The following is a 15,782-nucleotide window of genomic DNA, read 5'->3' on the forward strand; positions in this document are numbered from 1 at the left end:
CCTGCACACTATACACTGATAACTTCACTGGAAAGACGGAACTCTTAAGAGCCTTTCGGAAGGGCTGCATTTATATTTGCGCTCTACTTGATGGTGCGGTGTCAAAAGCTGTTGCAAATGCAGTAAAAATGATTATGCAGCTTCTCTATTTTGGTAGCCCACAATTATTGTGTTACCATTGCCTTTTCTGAGGCTTTCCGTGATGCCATTAAAGTTCAGTCATTTGAGACAGGCTGATTCATATCTTCACCGCATGCTCACCACAGACAGGTCCACCCAATGACGATCAAAATGCCTTCTGGCAACTACTGAGACCTTTAACGTACCTGTCGATGGCAATATCGTCATTGCAGGCGATCTTAAGGGTCATGTTGATGAAAAAGCAGGCGGCAACAGGTGCCATGATGAACAAACCATGAGGATGACATATAGTCGATTTTGCGGACACCCACAACTTTTTACTTCTTAACAAATATGTAATTCATCAAACAATTGTCTCATCTTCCACATTTCCAAAGCAACTTTACCCTCATAAGACACCGACATTTTATCACTATCACTGACTGCGAAGCTGTTCCTTACGAGACTCTCGCAGCTCAAGATCGGCCGTTGATTAACGTTTTGCATATCAAACTGCCGTTGCAACCCTGTGAGAAAAGAGAAGAAATGATCTCATTTACGCGATTGCCCAACATTACGAATGTCGAGAAACACGATCCTCCTATGCAATCCTCGAGGTCACCAAGTCTCCTGATAAGCGGTTTAATAAACGAGATACTTGGCTTTGGAGTGAAAAGGTTCAAAGGAAGGACTGTGAGAAGAAACGCCTCTACGATTGACAGATCTATTGTCGATAAAACACTTCCCAATAGACTCCCCACGTTAGAAAATGACTATATGTTTTTTAACGCGGAAATAATAGTTTCACTTGCCAAATTACCATATCCATTAAAAAAACCAATTCGCAACCCTCATTTGTTAGTTGGTTTGGTTTGGTTGGTTTAAAAATTGAATTCTCACAAAGCGGTAAAGAAAAGACTGTAACATCATCGAGGGAGCAATTTGAATCTTTTCTACGTGAAGGCATCCGGTTTGGTATTTGTTATTTGTTACTTTTCAAGTAATCAACCAGTTTTTAACAGGAAATTCGAGAATTGAAGAGTGAGTGGACAATCCTTCAAGCTATTTTACGTATCGGCAGTAATGGTAAGAAGCTTTACAGCAAATTCTGCCATTGTTACCTCATTGGAAATAAAACTTACGTTTCTAATATACCCACAGGCCGCAAAAAATGGATGGAGATTCGAAGCTTGGGCTCGTGGAATATTTTGTGGTATATCTTCTCTTGTGACTCGTTTTGAATTTGAATAATAGCGACACAAAATTATAACGCAATCGTAACATATATTGCCTGACGATTGGCAACGAGGCATTAAGTATCTCATACACAAAAAGGGAGATATTACACAGTGCAGCAATTATAGAGGTGTCACGTTGCTGAGTACCATCTATAAGATATTCTCCTCTATCTTGCTAGGCCGGATAGCCCCATACGCCCAGAACATCATTGGAGAGAAGAATACTCCGAAGACTTTTTGGCCCCCTACATGAGGATGGACGATTCCGTAGCCTACACAATGACGAAATCTATGAGCGATACCATGACCGTCTGGTTGTGGATAAAATCCGCCTCAACAGGCTGCAGTGGGCGGGTCACTTAATCCGTAGGAATGAGGGTGATCCAGCCCGGAAAGTCTATAAGGGCAATATCTATGGTAGAAAAAGAAAACGAGGCAAACCCTGCCTAAGATGGAGCGATGGCGTAGGTCAGGACGCCAGACAGTTTTTGGGGATATCGAATTGGTGGACCTCGCGCAAAACCGGGATGTCTGGAGTTCCTTATTAAGGCAGACCAAGACCGGATACGTATACGTATATTATCAATTAAGATTGAAGTTAAAGTTTAAAAAGTGTTAACTCACATTGAAATGATCCTTGCAATTTAAACCTGACTTGAAAGAAACTGGATCTGGATCTTTAAGAGTTTCGTTAGATTGCATCATAGAAGTGAAATGTTCACGAATGACAATTGGCAAGCAAAGGAAGCGCTGACCGCCCATTACAAGAACCTTTGCGGTAAACTGAACACACACAGGATGTCGAACAGTTTTGTGTCGTTAATGACAAGAACGGTCCTTTAATTACCACGGAAAGAAGATGGCAGGAATTTTTCAAACAGATTTCAACGAAAGAATTTGCTCACTTTCCGCTTTCAAAAACACTGCCGACATTTGAAGCAACTCCGCACATCACCGCCACTGAAATCAAATTACTTCGCGCATCAGTGCAACTTGGATGAAGAGCCCTCCACAACTGGCGTTCTTTGTGGAACGCCGGCAAAGGGTAAAAAACAAAGTAGAACATAGTTGAGTGGTAAGCCAAGATCGAACGTTCTATTTGTCGTAGCCAACGCTTGCTTTTCCTTCATAGACCCCAGTCACAAAAAGTCAGAATGACTGCTTCAGAAATTATTATAAGCTGGTAACGAAACGGGAGAATGTTGCATACCGGGCAAAGCAGCAACCTGAAGCAAGTCGGAATACCGGGGCGCTTCAAGTATAAAGGTTTTGTGTTTGTCTTATATGATATATCCGCAAATAGCCACAAATTCAAAATATTCCTTCATATATGTATTTCCAAACTTTCAGACATATGTACATATTGAAGACATAAATATTATGCTAATTCTAAACAGACATTGTCTATTTTTGTCTATTGTCTATTACCATATACTGGTGTGCATTTATATGTACGTATATACGCACCTATCTTGAATACTACTGCATGCACCAAAGTGTACATATATATGTACATATATAAGTACAAAAGTTGAATACCGCTGGTATTAACGTAGATGTACATCTATCTGGATGGAAAATTACCCACACAAAAATTTCCCTGGCTGGTCAGTTTCGGTCGCTGGGTGGATTTGATCTCATCAGACGCTGCCTCGCGCCACCACTCTGAGGAGCATCGTGACCGTAACTGGCTACAGATGGCATCTTGCTTTATTTTTTTAAATTCAAAACAAGGATATAAATTGATGATGTTCATGAGCCCGCCGCATACTGAAGAGCGGAGCGGAGCGAGTTGCTACTAAAATTAGTGCAGCCGCCATTCAGTAGATGGCGTGTGATGTGAGTTCAGTTTATATGATGATGATGTCATACATATCGAAGTACAATGAATTCACGTGGAATACACAACTTGGGCCGTCTATAACTTTGCTAGAGTTGCATTGCGATCAAACTGTCCAAAACTTTACACTTTATTATCACTTACACTGATGCCGTATTTCGTATTTCTAGAATGAACTTAAGGGAGGGTTCTCAGGTAAATTTCTAAAATATAGTAATGTGCTATTATTAATTTTATTTGAGCGAATATCGGAATGGCATGTCTTTTGTATAAGTGCATCACTGTGATTTTTTCAGATTATTCGGTTGGATAGATTCTGAGAACAAGACCTGATTCACCTGTTCAGCCGTTTCCGAGTAAATTGGATGTGACAGACTGGCAGATGGACAGACGGTCAACGGACAGACTAACAGACGGACAGACAGACATTAAATCGATTTTAATAAGGGCTTCTTTCACACAAATACTTAAAAACGGTAAAACACAGAAAACTACCACCAACTCCGTCGAGTGGAAATTCACAGGCAGCAGTTTGGGAAAATCAATAAGTCTGTGAACCCAACACCCAACAAATTACCACGGACGAAATGGTTCTTACTATCGACTTGAGAACGATAAGTCACCAGAAACCGATTCCATAAAATATAGAACTCATAGTCAACATTTGGGGCCACGAATCAGCCTAATGACTAAATATGCAGCATTTTCTGTTCCTCACATACTATAAGAAAAGAAATATCATTCAGTGCAACAATTATAAAGGTATCACGTTGCTGAATACCATCTATAAGATGTATTCCATTATCTTGTAGGATGGAATAACCATGTCGTCAACATTAGACGTAATTTCGAACAAAATCCTCAGTTTGGCCATCTAGGCCAAATTCGAATCATTCATAAGCTCATTTGAGTCATGCATGATGCAAGAACTGTTTACCGCCCAGTGGAAGAGGCATTCATATCGCCCTATACGTCTTCTAGACATACATATTTTTACTTAGCCAACAAAGCCTATTTCAGCTTACAAAAACTGTTTCGCTCAAAATGTCTCACCATAAGTTCAAAGCTATTACTATACAAGACTATGCTCGAATTCTTGGCCGCGTTCGAGAGAAGAAACCTCCGAAGAATTTTTGGCCCCCTACATGAGGATGAACGATTCCTTAGCCTACATAACGACGAAATCTATGAGCGATACTATGACCGTCTGGTTGTGGATAGAATCCGCCTCAACAGGTTGCGGTGGGCGGGTCACTTAATCCGTATGAATGACGGGGATCCAGCCCGGAAAGTCTATAAGGCCAATATCTATGGTAGAAAAAGAAAACGAGGCAGACCCTGCCTGAGGTGGAGCGATGGCGTAAGTCAGGACGCCAGACAGCTTTTAGGGATATCGGATTGATGGACCTCGGCGTAAAAGCGGGGTGTCAGACCTAGACCGGATACCATTTGTTGCGCCGTTGCGTCTCAAACGATCTGGGGGTGGTTACAGTTGAAAATCACCCGAGCACGTCAAACTATTTCGACAATACATATATATATAAAGGGGGGACAAACAGTACATATGTTAAACCATTGGTACAAACAGAGTGAATCGATGTTAATACGGTTTTGTTCTACAGAAAACCTTATAAGAAAACAGGCAGACAATTTTTTTGTTGTTGGATAATCTAGGCTAGTTTTGAAAAGAACTAATTAAACCGTCTCATTTGATGTCGACTTTAATCATATTTTGATAACAAATACACCCATACACATGGAAACCCACCCCACATACATGGAAACAACCTTAAAGTTTCCACAAAATCATGCCTTTTATTGTATGCAAAAAGAATCATAAACAACACGTTCTCTCCAAACTTTATGACAATTGATTCAGCCGTTTCCAAAAGAAATTGGGTATGACCAAGGAGACTATACACAAGGGGTGAAACTTGTCAAAAAAGCCAGGACAAAAATGAATCATCCGGCTTGAGGCCGAGCCAAGATCGCAGTGCGTTCTGCGCAAACGTTAATTTATTGAGTATCGTGTTTCTGTAGCGCCTCTGGGTGTATGTACGAATTCATGTAACTAAGTAATCAGCTACAAACAATTAATCCATATATAGATAAATACAATAGGAAATGTCATTGCAATATTATTAGGATCGCCACCTTCTACGATTGGTTTTAGCACCAAGCTTTAAAATTGCTATATTAAACGTGGCCAGAAGCACTAACATCATCACCCAAATGGGAGCCAATACTAATGATGATGGGCAGAACGCAACTGCGATCCTGACTGAAAAGCCCCGCCCACCGGACGTTATATTATTTGTCTCGTAAAACTTCAAGGCTTGCCTACGCAGTTTCACCTCCTGTATATAGTCTTCTTGGGTATGACAAACATACACACATACATCGGATGGATTTTAATAAGGCTTTGTTTGAGATCAATATGTTTTGAAATTCGAACTCACCATTATGTTATAATATTTCACATTGAGATTATTTTCAGTTAAATTCTGTCTTAGTAGATATTTTCAATTGAGAGGTGTAGTTATCCATCTTCGGCTAGTAAATCGGCATTGGGAACTTGTAACTTCCCAATGGTTTAACATATGTACCCGGCGTCATGTCCTCCTAAATAGAAACCTGTCTATGTACTGTAGTCATTTCAGACTTTCGCGTAGCCAAAAGAATGCGGTTTTAAAGCGTACATTCTAAAAAATACAAAAAATCGGATCAAATGCTTACAATCAATCTCCAGAATCCCCCTGTTTGCCACTTTTGAAAAATATCTGAACATGTAAAAATTGCACAATTAATTTTTATTTAGAATAATAAAATAATAAGATACAAACTAAATCGAATTCAATGTCAAAAAAACATCACATTGACATCTTGTCCTTCGAATCAAACATATTCATAATCAGCACATACGTATATACAGTGAGCAAAAGGGAAATCTCGACACCGTCGTCGTACTAAACACATAAGTGCTCAAAAAGGGGGTAAAAGGAGCTGAATGTATTTGTTTTTTTTGCAAGAACGTTACGTACAGTCTGTTGTATGCATTGCAAAAGAATAAAATATACAAGTCGGGAAACCGGAAGCTGGACGCTCCAGGTACGAAAGGTTTTGTGTATTTCGTAGTACGTAGCACGTAATATATCCATATATTATGTGTGAGTGTCCACTTTTGAGTGATTTGGACATACATAGTCTTCAATTTTCAAAGAAGCAACAACTTTGACGTATTATACCTTTGTTAGTAATAGTGTGATTTCCACCAAACTTGGAAAGATCATGCTCTACATTATAGCCTATATCACTGCAAAGTTCCGTGGTGCTAGGATGAATTTAGGGGGGGTTTCCAGCCAATTACAAAAAATTATAGTGATAATCTATTATTAACTTTATTTGAAGAGATATCGGTATGGAAGGTATTTCGGAGCCCAGGCACCATATAATGGCAGCCTCCTGATTTTTTTCAGATTTTTCGGTTTGGTAGTTTCTGAGAATGGCCCTCTTAACGAAATGATCGCTTTCAACCCCTCGCACTCCCCACCTTTCGAACAAATGTCAAAACTAAGACCGGCTTCCAAAAGTACTAACCGAAACCTTTCATTTGATACCCCACATGACTACACCCCTTAAATTCAACGTAAAACGATGTAACTCACTGTATGTGTGAGCGTTCACAGTTCCCACCTTTGTACCAAATTTGGTGTCAATTGCAATAATCGTCTCCGACAGACAGACAGCCAGGCAGACGAAGAAGACTGAGAGGAAGAGATCCATAAATAGATGGCAAGAGCGGTAGGAACGCTCGGGAAAGGGTCGGTGGACTCACAGGCTCATTCCTGTGGTTGGAGACATGGAGGATATCTCCAATACCTTCACAGGTTTAAATTGGAGACCTCACCCGACTGTTAAATGGAATCCCAAAGGACCCAGACCCCCCCCCTTCCCCCCACTATTCGAGATTTGTGGAAGAGAGGAGGAATCTATAAGAAACTCTAGGAGAGGTGCTGGTACCAGAAAATCTCGTGCCGCAAATGGCAGCACATCAAGAGAAGAAAAATAAACTGCGAAAAGTAGAGGAAATGAGAAAAACGCGGTCACGTGCGCCGCGTATAGAAGAAAGGTGACTAAGCTAGAGTGAGCGGACTCCGGCCCGTGATGTAATACCTTATGGTGGTTTCGCGGGGCAGGGAGGGAGTCAGGGGTTGGTTTTAGTGGGTAAAAATTTCACACACTACTGTGTCCAGAATAGTGTTTTTAGAAGATTTCCACAGACCGACAGGCGGTGAAAGATTTATTCGATATTGAAGAGAAGCTAGAGCAACGGTCCGGTGTATAGGAAGGCGATCGACACTATGCGCAAATGAGGTTCCTACAGCTAAACCTGAACCATTGCCAAGCGGCTCAGGACCTGCTCTCCCAGACGATATTGGAAAACAAAATCGACGTTGCTATTATCTGCGAACATTACAAAAATCTAGACAGCGGAGTTTGGGTCGCGGATAAGAGCGGTATGGACATGCGGAAATCGGGCCATAGAAGGAACCACGAACATCCTCGAGAATGGCTTCTCTAGAGCAAAAATAGGCGGAATATCTATTTACAGCTGTTATGCGGCTCCAGGCCCTACGACAGAGGGGTTCCATTCTTTGGTGGAGAGGCTAGCAACGGATGCACACAACCATATCCCTAAAATAGTGGCTGGCGATTTCAACGCATGGGCTGAAGAATGGGGCAGCCGAGAAACGAACGCAAGAGGACGTATATATTACTCGAAGCTCTTTCTCGCCTGAATCTTGTAGTTGCTAACACTGTATGCGTGAACACTTTCCGTAAGAGAGAAAAGGGGTCCGTGATAGATGTCACTTTTGCGATGTTTTCGCTAAGGAACTGCAGTGGTATGTCAGTGACGAATATACACATAACGACCACCAGGCCATCACTTTTTAAATCAGACATGGTAAACGAATGAAACGGTCTCGGACGAGAGATGAAAAGTGAGCAGCTAATAAGTTTGACGAGGAAATTTTCGAAGAAGTTCTGCAACAAAATACAGTGCTTGAAGGAAGCGCAGAAAATAAAGCTTTACAGATTGGCGAAAAGTTGCGACGAGCATGTGACGCATCCATGCCAAGGTATGTTGTATCCCAGACGCGAGTTCCGAACTTTTGGTGGAATTCAAAAATCGGAGAATGCCGCAAGGCCCGCCTCAAGGTTAGAAGGCGCAGTCAGCGAAATAGAAACCGATCTGGATATGAGTAACTACACGAAGAATATAAAAACGAAGGAAGGAAGGAAGAAATTACATGTGGCCATCATAAAAAGTAAAAGCGAACACTTTAAGCGACTGTGTAATGAAGCTGACACGAACCCCTAGGGTGGCGCCTATAAAACCATAATATCAAAAGTTAAAAGCAAACGCTGCCCACCGATTTCTTGCCCTACTCTGCTTAATGAAATAGTAACGGATGTTTTCCCACAGAATGTGAGTACCGCTAACCTTCCCACTGTTGAAATAGACACCGCCGAGGTTTCCATGGTAAGCGAAAAGGTGGTCCTCGAAACTTCGGATAAAATTGTTGGAAAGAAAGCACCTGGCTTGGAAAGCATCCCCAATAAAGCTCTCAAGACAGCAGTCAAAATAGCTCTAAATATGTTTGCCGAGGCGTTCACCACATGCCTTAAAGAAGGAGTATTTCCTACACAATGGAAGAAGCACAAATTAATTCTAGTCCCCAAGCCAGACAAACCTTTGTTTGAAGCTTCGTCCTACAGACCGATATGGCTTCTAAATAATACTGCCAAACTATTCGAACGAGTAATCTATAACAGATTAATTCGAATTGCCGGAAAGAATGGCGGTCTCTACGAAAATCAGTTCGGTTTTCGAAAGGGGAGGTCTACAACGGATGCACTTGTCCTAGTAGTTAACACAGCTAAGACCGCACTTGACGAGGGCAAATGTTGTGCAGTGATTACACTTGATGTGAAGAATGCCTGCAATTCCGCTAGATGGAGCAAGATACTTGAGTCCCTAATCAACTTAGGCGTGGCGAAGTACCTGGTGCGTATCGTTGCCGACTTCCTAATCGATAGAATTCTGTGCTTCAAATCAGATGAAGGAATGAAATCATAATAAACGACATGCGGAGTTCCACAAGGGTCTGTCCTAGGGCCACTCTTGTGGATTATTATGTATAACGGATTACTGACGTTAGACCTTCCTACTGGTGTGGCCTCCATTGGTTTCGCAGACGATATTGGTGTGACGGTTGTTGCACGCCTTCTCGAAGAAGTCGAGCTTTATGCAAATGAAGCAATCTATGAGATTAAATCCTGGTTAGAGAATGCTGGTCTACAACTCGCAGAGCATAAGACGGAAGTAGTACTTATTACCAAGCGGAGAAAGTGCACTTCCATGAAGGTCAAAGTTGGAACGCAAACAATTCATTCCAAGCCTGCACTTAAGTACTTAGGTGTAATGATTGACCAGAGGTTAAATTTCAGATTGCATGTGGAGGGTGCAGCAACCAAGGCATATAACATCGGAGCGCTGGTTGCGAGAATGCTACCAAATATAAGTGACCCAAGGCCGAGCTGGCGACTCCTTATTCGAAGGTGGTCAGTTGATCCTACTGTATGTAGCCCCAGTATGGGCGGATGCACTGAAAAATATAGCAAATAAGAGAAAGATTGGAGCCGCGTATCGCATATAAATCATATAGGATATCCGGAAATGGATCGGGCGACCACACGGCGAAGTAGGTTTCGACCTAACTCAATTCTTGAGCGGACATAAGTCTTTCGAGCATATCTGTATCGATTTGGGCGTGATGATTCGCCATATCGCCCAAGGGGCCCAAATATTCCAGAGGACCCGGAACACGTCTTTTTTCACTGCCCCAGATTCGAAGCCCAAAGAGCTACATTAGAAGCTACAACTGAGGAGCACTTTACACCCGAAAATATCATGGAACTTGTGGTGAAAGCCAAGGGGATATGGGCCGAAGTCGAAAAAGTGGTTGCAGCCATCGGAAAGAAGCTTAGGGCAGGAAGAAAGCATCCGAAAGAATGAACGCGAGAGGAACAAGAATATTAACATGAGCACAGCATAAATTTTGATCCAGCCCCGCGACGTAATACCAAATGGGAGTCCCGCGGGAAGATTGGAAGGAGAAGGAGGTGGTTTTAGTGGGTTAGAGTCCCACATAACCGTGTGGCAGGAGCCTGCGGTAGCTTTTGAGGCTTTCCACCTTCCATCGGAAAAAAAGACAGACAGAAGGACAGACAGACAGTAAACCGATTTTAATAAGGTTTTGTGTTCACACAAAACTCTATTTTCGTATGTAAAATTGAAATCCGTAACAGGGTCAAAATAATAATGACATGAAAAACTCAAGTAAGTCTGGAAACTGAAAGCTAGACGCCTTAAGTATAAAAAGTTTTGTGTTTCCCTATGTGAGGAACGATGAGTGCATCACAGTTCTTGAGTACGTAGTTAGAAATTCAATTTAAAAAGCCATTTACACAAATAATTTGATTTGCAAAAACTGTATTGATAACAAACAACCTTATATGCTTCACATTAAAAGATATTATTAGCAAATATCAAACAAGTCAGGAAATCGAAAGCTGGACGCTTCAGGTTAGAAGGGTTTGTTTGAATGGACGCTTGTCCCATTAGTACCTAGCACATAATATATGCATATATTATATTATGTGAGAATATCCACTTTCGCATGATACTGATATTCAAAGTCTTGAATTTGCGCAGAAGTGATAACTTCGAGCTATTATAACTTAGTAATAATACGATTTCCACCAAACTTGGTAGGTTCAGGCTCAATGTCATCGCCTACATTGCTGCATTTCGCGATTCCAGGATGAACTTAAGGAGGGTTTTTGAGTCCATTACTAAAAATCAAAGTAATATATCATACTATTTTTAACTTCATTTGAACAGACATTGGCATGGAGCGTATTTCGGAGCCTATGGTGGCAGTCTCTTGATTTTATTCAGATTATTGGGTCGGGTAGTTGTTGAGAATGAGTCCATGAAAAAAGTGATCACTTACGACCCCCCCCCCCCCCCCCCCCCCTCCCCCCGGCCTTTCAACAAGTGTCCAAATTAAGAGAAGCTTCGGAAAGTATTACCCGAAACTTTTAATACCAAACATAACTATATCTGGTGAAAAAAATTCAAACCCCCTTTATGCATGTATGCAGACCCCCACTAAATCCGACGTAGACAGTATCTTATTTGCATGGCTTATGATGCAATAAATTCGCAGGAAAACGATAGGTTTGAACTGCCATAACTTTGACACTACTAGCCGGATTTCCATGAAACCTGGCATACGTATGCCCGATACTGTCCTCTATGCTGGGCGGTTTTTCAGTTAATTTGATAATATACGTTTAGTAGGCTTATTTGAGGAGATAGAGAGAATAGAAGCTACCGAATTAATGCAAGTGACATTAATATTAGCATTCGCAACGAAAATAGTGCCTCCGCAGTTCTCAAAACGAACTCATTCGAATTAATTACATTCAACAATTACTGTCGCCATATTGCAAATGACGCAACTAACTGTCTGTCACGTATCGCAAAAGTTCAACTTTCCGAACTTTTTTGCGTAGTGCATTGCACATCGTACTTACTTTATATTGCCTCATACAAGTTCATGTGATAAACTCCATTTGACAGCTCTCTCAATTCGCACGGACGCAATCACTCCGCTGTTGTGTTTGGGCCTGAACCGAGCTGGCAGTCCGATTCCATAATACGAACCCCGTTTCTAGAGTTTCACTAATGAATTTCGCGTAGCGTAGGCATCTCCATGGTGTTAACTCGCGAGAGCGCGTCCGCCACGAGGTTATGTTCACCCCTGTCTCGACGGATGCAGCGACGCTTTCTTAGGACTCAGCCCGGCAGCCAAAGCCAGTCGGCGATGATCAGTGAGGACCGAAATTTGTCAAGCTTCCAAGATACGTTGGAAGTCTTCAACAGCGGTGAAGACAGCGAGAGACTCGTGATCGTATGTCCAGTACCTCCGTTTTTTCGGCGATAACTTTCTAGAAAAGAATTCCAATGAGGCCCAACTTCCATCCGGCGACGTCCGCTCGAAGGATGAGAAGGCTTGGCCGGGAGAGAAAAGCCGAAGTTGTGACATAAACGATGCTAACCTTCCAGCGTTGGAAGGCGTCGATGGCTGTTGTCGTCCATGCGAGACCCTCGCGCTTTGATGACGAGCCTTTCAGCAATTCGGTGAGCAAAGTTTGCACGTCTGCCGCGTTCTGGATGCAATCAAAGAAGTTTTATCAAGAAGTCAGCAGGGTGAAGCCTCATGCAACTCAATTCTTCTCCTACCGAGACAAAGAATTAAATTTGATTTCTGACAGAATGGGTATATTGTAGCGATGGGGTGGGTATTTTGGTGAACTTTACAACAACCAGGATATCAGCGAGTTAGACGTGCCGCCAACTGAAGACGACGGATATAATTCCCGCCACCAAGCATGGAAGGCACAGTCCGTGCAATTCATCAACTTAAAAACCATAAGTCGCCAGGAGCCGATGGAATTACAGCCGAACTCTTTAAATATGGAAACGACCAACTACACCAAGCGGCTCATCAACTGACGCTCAAGGTGTGGGACAGCGAATCAATGCTTGACGACTGGAAACGAGGCATTATCTGTCCAATACATAAGAAGGGATAAAGAAGATTACCCTGTGCAGAAATTATAGAGGTATCACGTTGTTGAATACCATCTATAAGATATTCTCCGTTATCTTGCCCAGCTATGAGAGAATTCGATATCCCGATGAAATTGATAAGACTGATTAGGCTGATCCTGACCAGTGTGCGAGGCCAGATAAAAGCAACAGGATCATTCTCGAGACCATTCAACATCTATCTCTATCATGCGTCCTCTTTAACCTAGCTCAGGAAAAAGTGATCCGTGATGCAGAAGTTAACGCAAGAGGCATCATCCTCTTCAAGTCCACCCAAATATTGGGCTGCAGTGACGATATTGACATTATGGGAAGAATAATCGGAGATGTACAGTCTACCTTTATCCAGATCGATCAGGCGGCGCGAAATCGTGGGCTATACATTAATGAAGGCAACGCAAAGTACATGGTGACAATGTCAGCGCCAAAGAACAAAAAACCAATAACATCGAATCGCACTGATCAAACAAGGACAATAAACATAGAAGACTTCAACTTTGAGACCGTTGAAAATTTCCCCTATCTAAGGTCGGAAATCACAATCGATAACAGCTGCGACGATGAAATCCGCGCACGGTTTTTGGCAGCCAACAAAGTCTACTTCAGCTTACAAAAATAATTTCGCTCGAAACGTCTCACCATAGGGTCGAATCTTTCACTGTACAAGACAATGATCTTGCCAGTCCTTATGTATTCTTCAGAGACCTGAATTCTTAACAAGAAAAATTGCGAACTCTGGTCCGCGTTCAAGAGAAGAATCCTCCGAAGAATTTTGGCCGCAGCCTCTATAACGACGAAATCTATGAGATTACCATGATCATGTGGACAAAATTCGGCTCAACCGGTTGCGGAGAGCTGGTCACCTAATCCATATCTGTGAGGATGGCTATAAGGCCAATATGTATAATAGAAAAAAGAAGAAGTGGCAGGCTTTGCCGGAGATAGAGCGATGGCATAAGCTAGGATGCCAGACAGCTTTTAGGGATATCTAATTGGTGGCAGAATCCGATGTCTGGAGGCTGGAGGGGGAACCGGTTGTTGCGCTGTTGATGATGATGATAATGCCGAGAAAATGTCGTAATTAAGAAGAATCTACTGACTTAGCGAAGTCAGCTATTGTCTGGATTTTGGGCGCTGGTTGACGCACACCATTCGTGGCAATCTGGTATCCAGAAACGGTAACTACGTTTTTCCAGAGGTGGCACTTCGCCTAGTTGATGGAGAGCTTTGAGTCTCGCAGCGTGGAAAAAAATTGTCGACAATGCTGTCAATGCTTGTCATGACTACGCGAAAACACGAGGATATCATCCTCAAGTACTGTGCAAGTTATTCATCGTGCACTGTTGTGAAAATTAAATGCCACTAAGAGTGGGCATACATACCTCGGGCTTAAATTCAATTTCAATGACTGGAAGCGACGGGACATAAATAAGTAGCCTTCTGAAAACAAATTCATTCAAATTAATCACATTCAAAAATAGCAGCCAAAAACCAAAAGCAGCGCCAAATTGCAAGTGGCGTAATCTGTTATCAGAACGAACCTTGCGACGTGGAGCGAACTTTGCCGACCTGAAATCTTCATTCTACATTGAAGCTGCGTGCGGTTCACAGCTTCGCTCGTCCGCATTCCGCACGCATGGTAATTGTGTTTGCCGGTGCAACCTTAGGTAAGCACGAAAACATAACTCTACCAGCCAGAAAAGCAAATTTTTCATAATATATTCATTACAGATTTCATTGTTTTTTACACGATCATAAAAAGTTAAATCAATGAATTGAATTGAATTCATCATGTTGCGCTGATACGTAAGCAGTACTTGATAGTTCTGCTTACAACATGTATTGCGACCGGCAAGTTCTGACTGATCGCCATACTGCACATTACAAGCCTGACGTACTGTTAGTTGACAAGCCGGGTCGCTCCGCGTATATTATTGATGTTGCTATCCCCCATAATAACAACATTGAACAAAAATGCATGGAGAAGAAAGTGCAAGACTATTTAATTTGTACATATAGGTTAAAATTTAATTGTGGCCCCTTCATTTCGAGAAGAGTTGAGGATTTTATTATTTTTTCCGAGTTGTCACAATCTCGGAAAATCCCGGATTTTACTTAATACTAGCACTACATGCCAAGCATTTAGGCTGATCCTAACTACTTAAAAAATAAAGGGCTTCATACAGGGTAAAGTGCAATATTCTTTACACCAGCATAATTTGTTTGACAAAAGACGGAAGAGACGGGTGCTCAAAGGGTAGTATAGGTCCCAGGGCGAACCACGATGGAGCATAAAAAGTGGGAAACGCTTGCTGAACCAACACCAACAGCTCTACTATCAAACCCTATCTCCACCTCCCCGTGTTGACCGCTAGGAGCTCTTTCTTAACGAAAAGCTGTACGGAGACGGATAAAGGCGAGTCTCCCACGCCTAAAAACCGGACAAATTGTATTACCTGGTCCTCCAGGTTGGCGATTCGGTAGGGCTGACAACCCTACACGGAAAACCGAAGCAGCAAAGCCACAACAGGAGCCTCGGACTAGGTGGATAACACAACGACGATCCCGGTAACGACAAAGGAATAACGATTTGCACATTTTCTCATGGAACATGCGCTCCCTGTAAGTGGAGCTGCCATGCAGCTAGCCGATACCCTGTCCTAATATAGGGCTGATGTAACAGCGTTACAGGACAGAAGATGCGTTGGACAGGGACTGGTTTCCTGGTCGCTATATCATATATTATAGCGGCCATCCAGTAAACCATGTGCCCGGAGTAGGTTTTTTAGTTAGTCAAAAAATGAAACCTGCTGTTGTCGGCTTTAAAAACATAAGCGGG

The 15,782-nt window shown here is 42.3% G+C and overlaps 1 protein-coding gene across 4 annotated transcripts in view; it reads right to left on the reverse strand.

Moving 5' to 3' along the window:
* LOC119652975 (progestin and adipoQ receptor family member 4) overlaps positions 1–15,782 on the reverse strand; it is a 135,141-nt gene that overhangs the window by 107,621 nt on the left and 11,738 nt on the right. Inside the window, exons 1-2 of one of the 4 annotated variants that reach the window (XM_038057383.1) lie at positions 5,935–6,051; positions 5,658–5,820 (exon numbers count right to left, since the gene is read on the reverse strand). The exons of 2 other annotated variants lie outside the window; for them this stretch is intronic. The gene's annotated coding sequence lies outside the window, so the exon portion shown is untranslated. Of the gene's footprint in view, positions 1–5,657; positions 5,821–5,934; positions 6,068–15,782 lie in introns of those variants that run through there. One more of the 4 variants, XM_038057382.1, reaches the window with a different exon arrangement.

The sequence above is a fragment of the Hermetia illucens genome, chromosome 3, assembly GCF_905115235.1.
Source record: "Hermetia illucens chromosome 3, iHerIll2.2.curated.20191125, whole genome shotgun sequence".
NCBI classification, from domain to species: domain Eukaryota; kingdom Metazoa; phylum Arthropoda; class Insecta; order Diptera; family Stratiomyidae; genus Hermetia; species Hermetia illucens.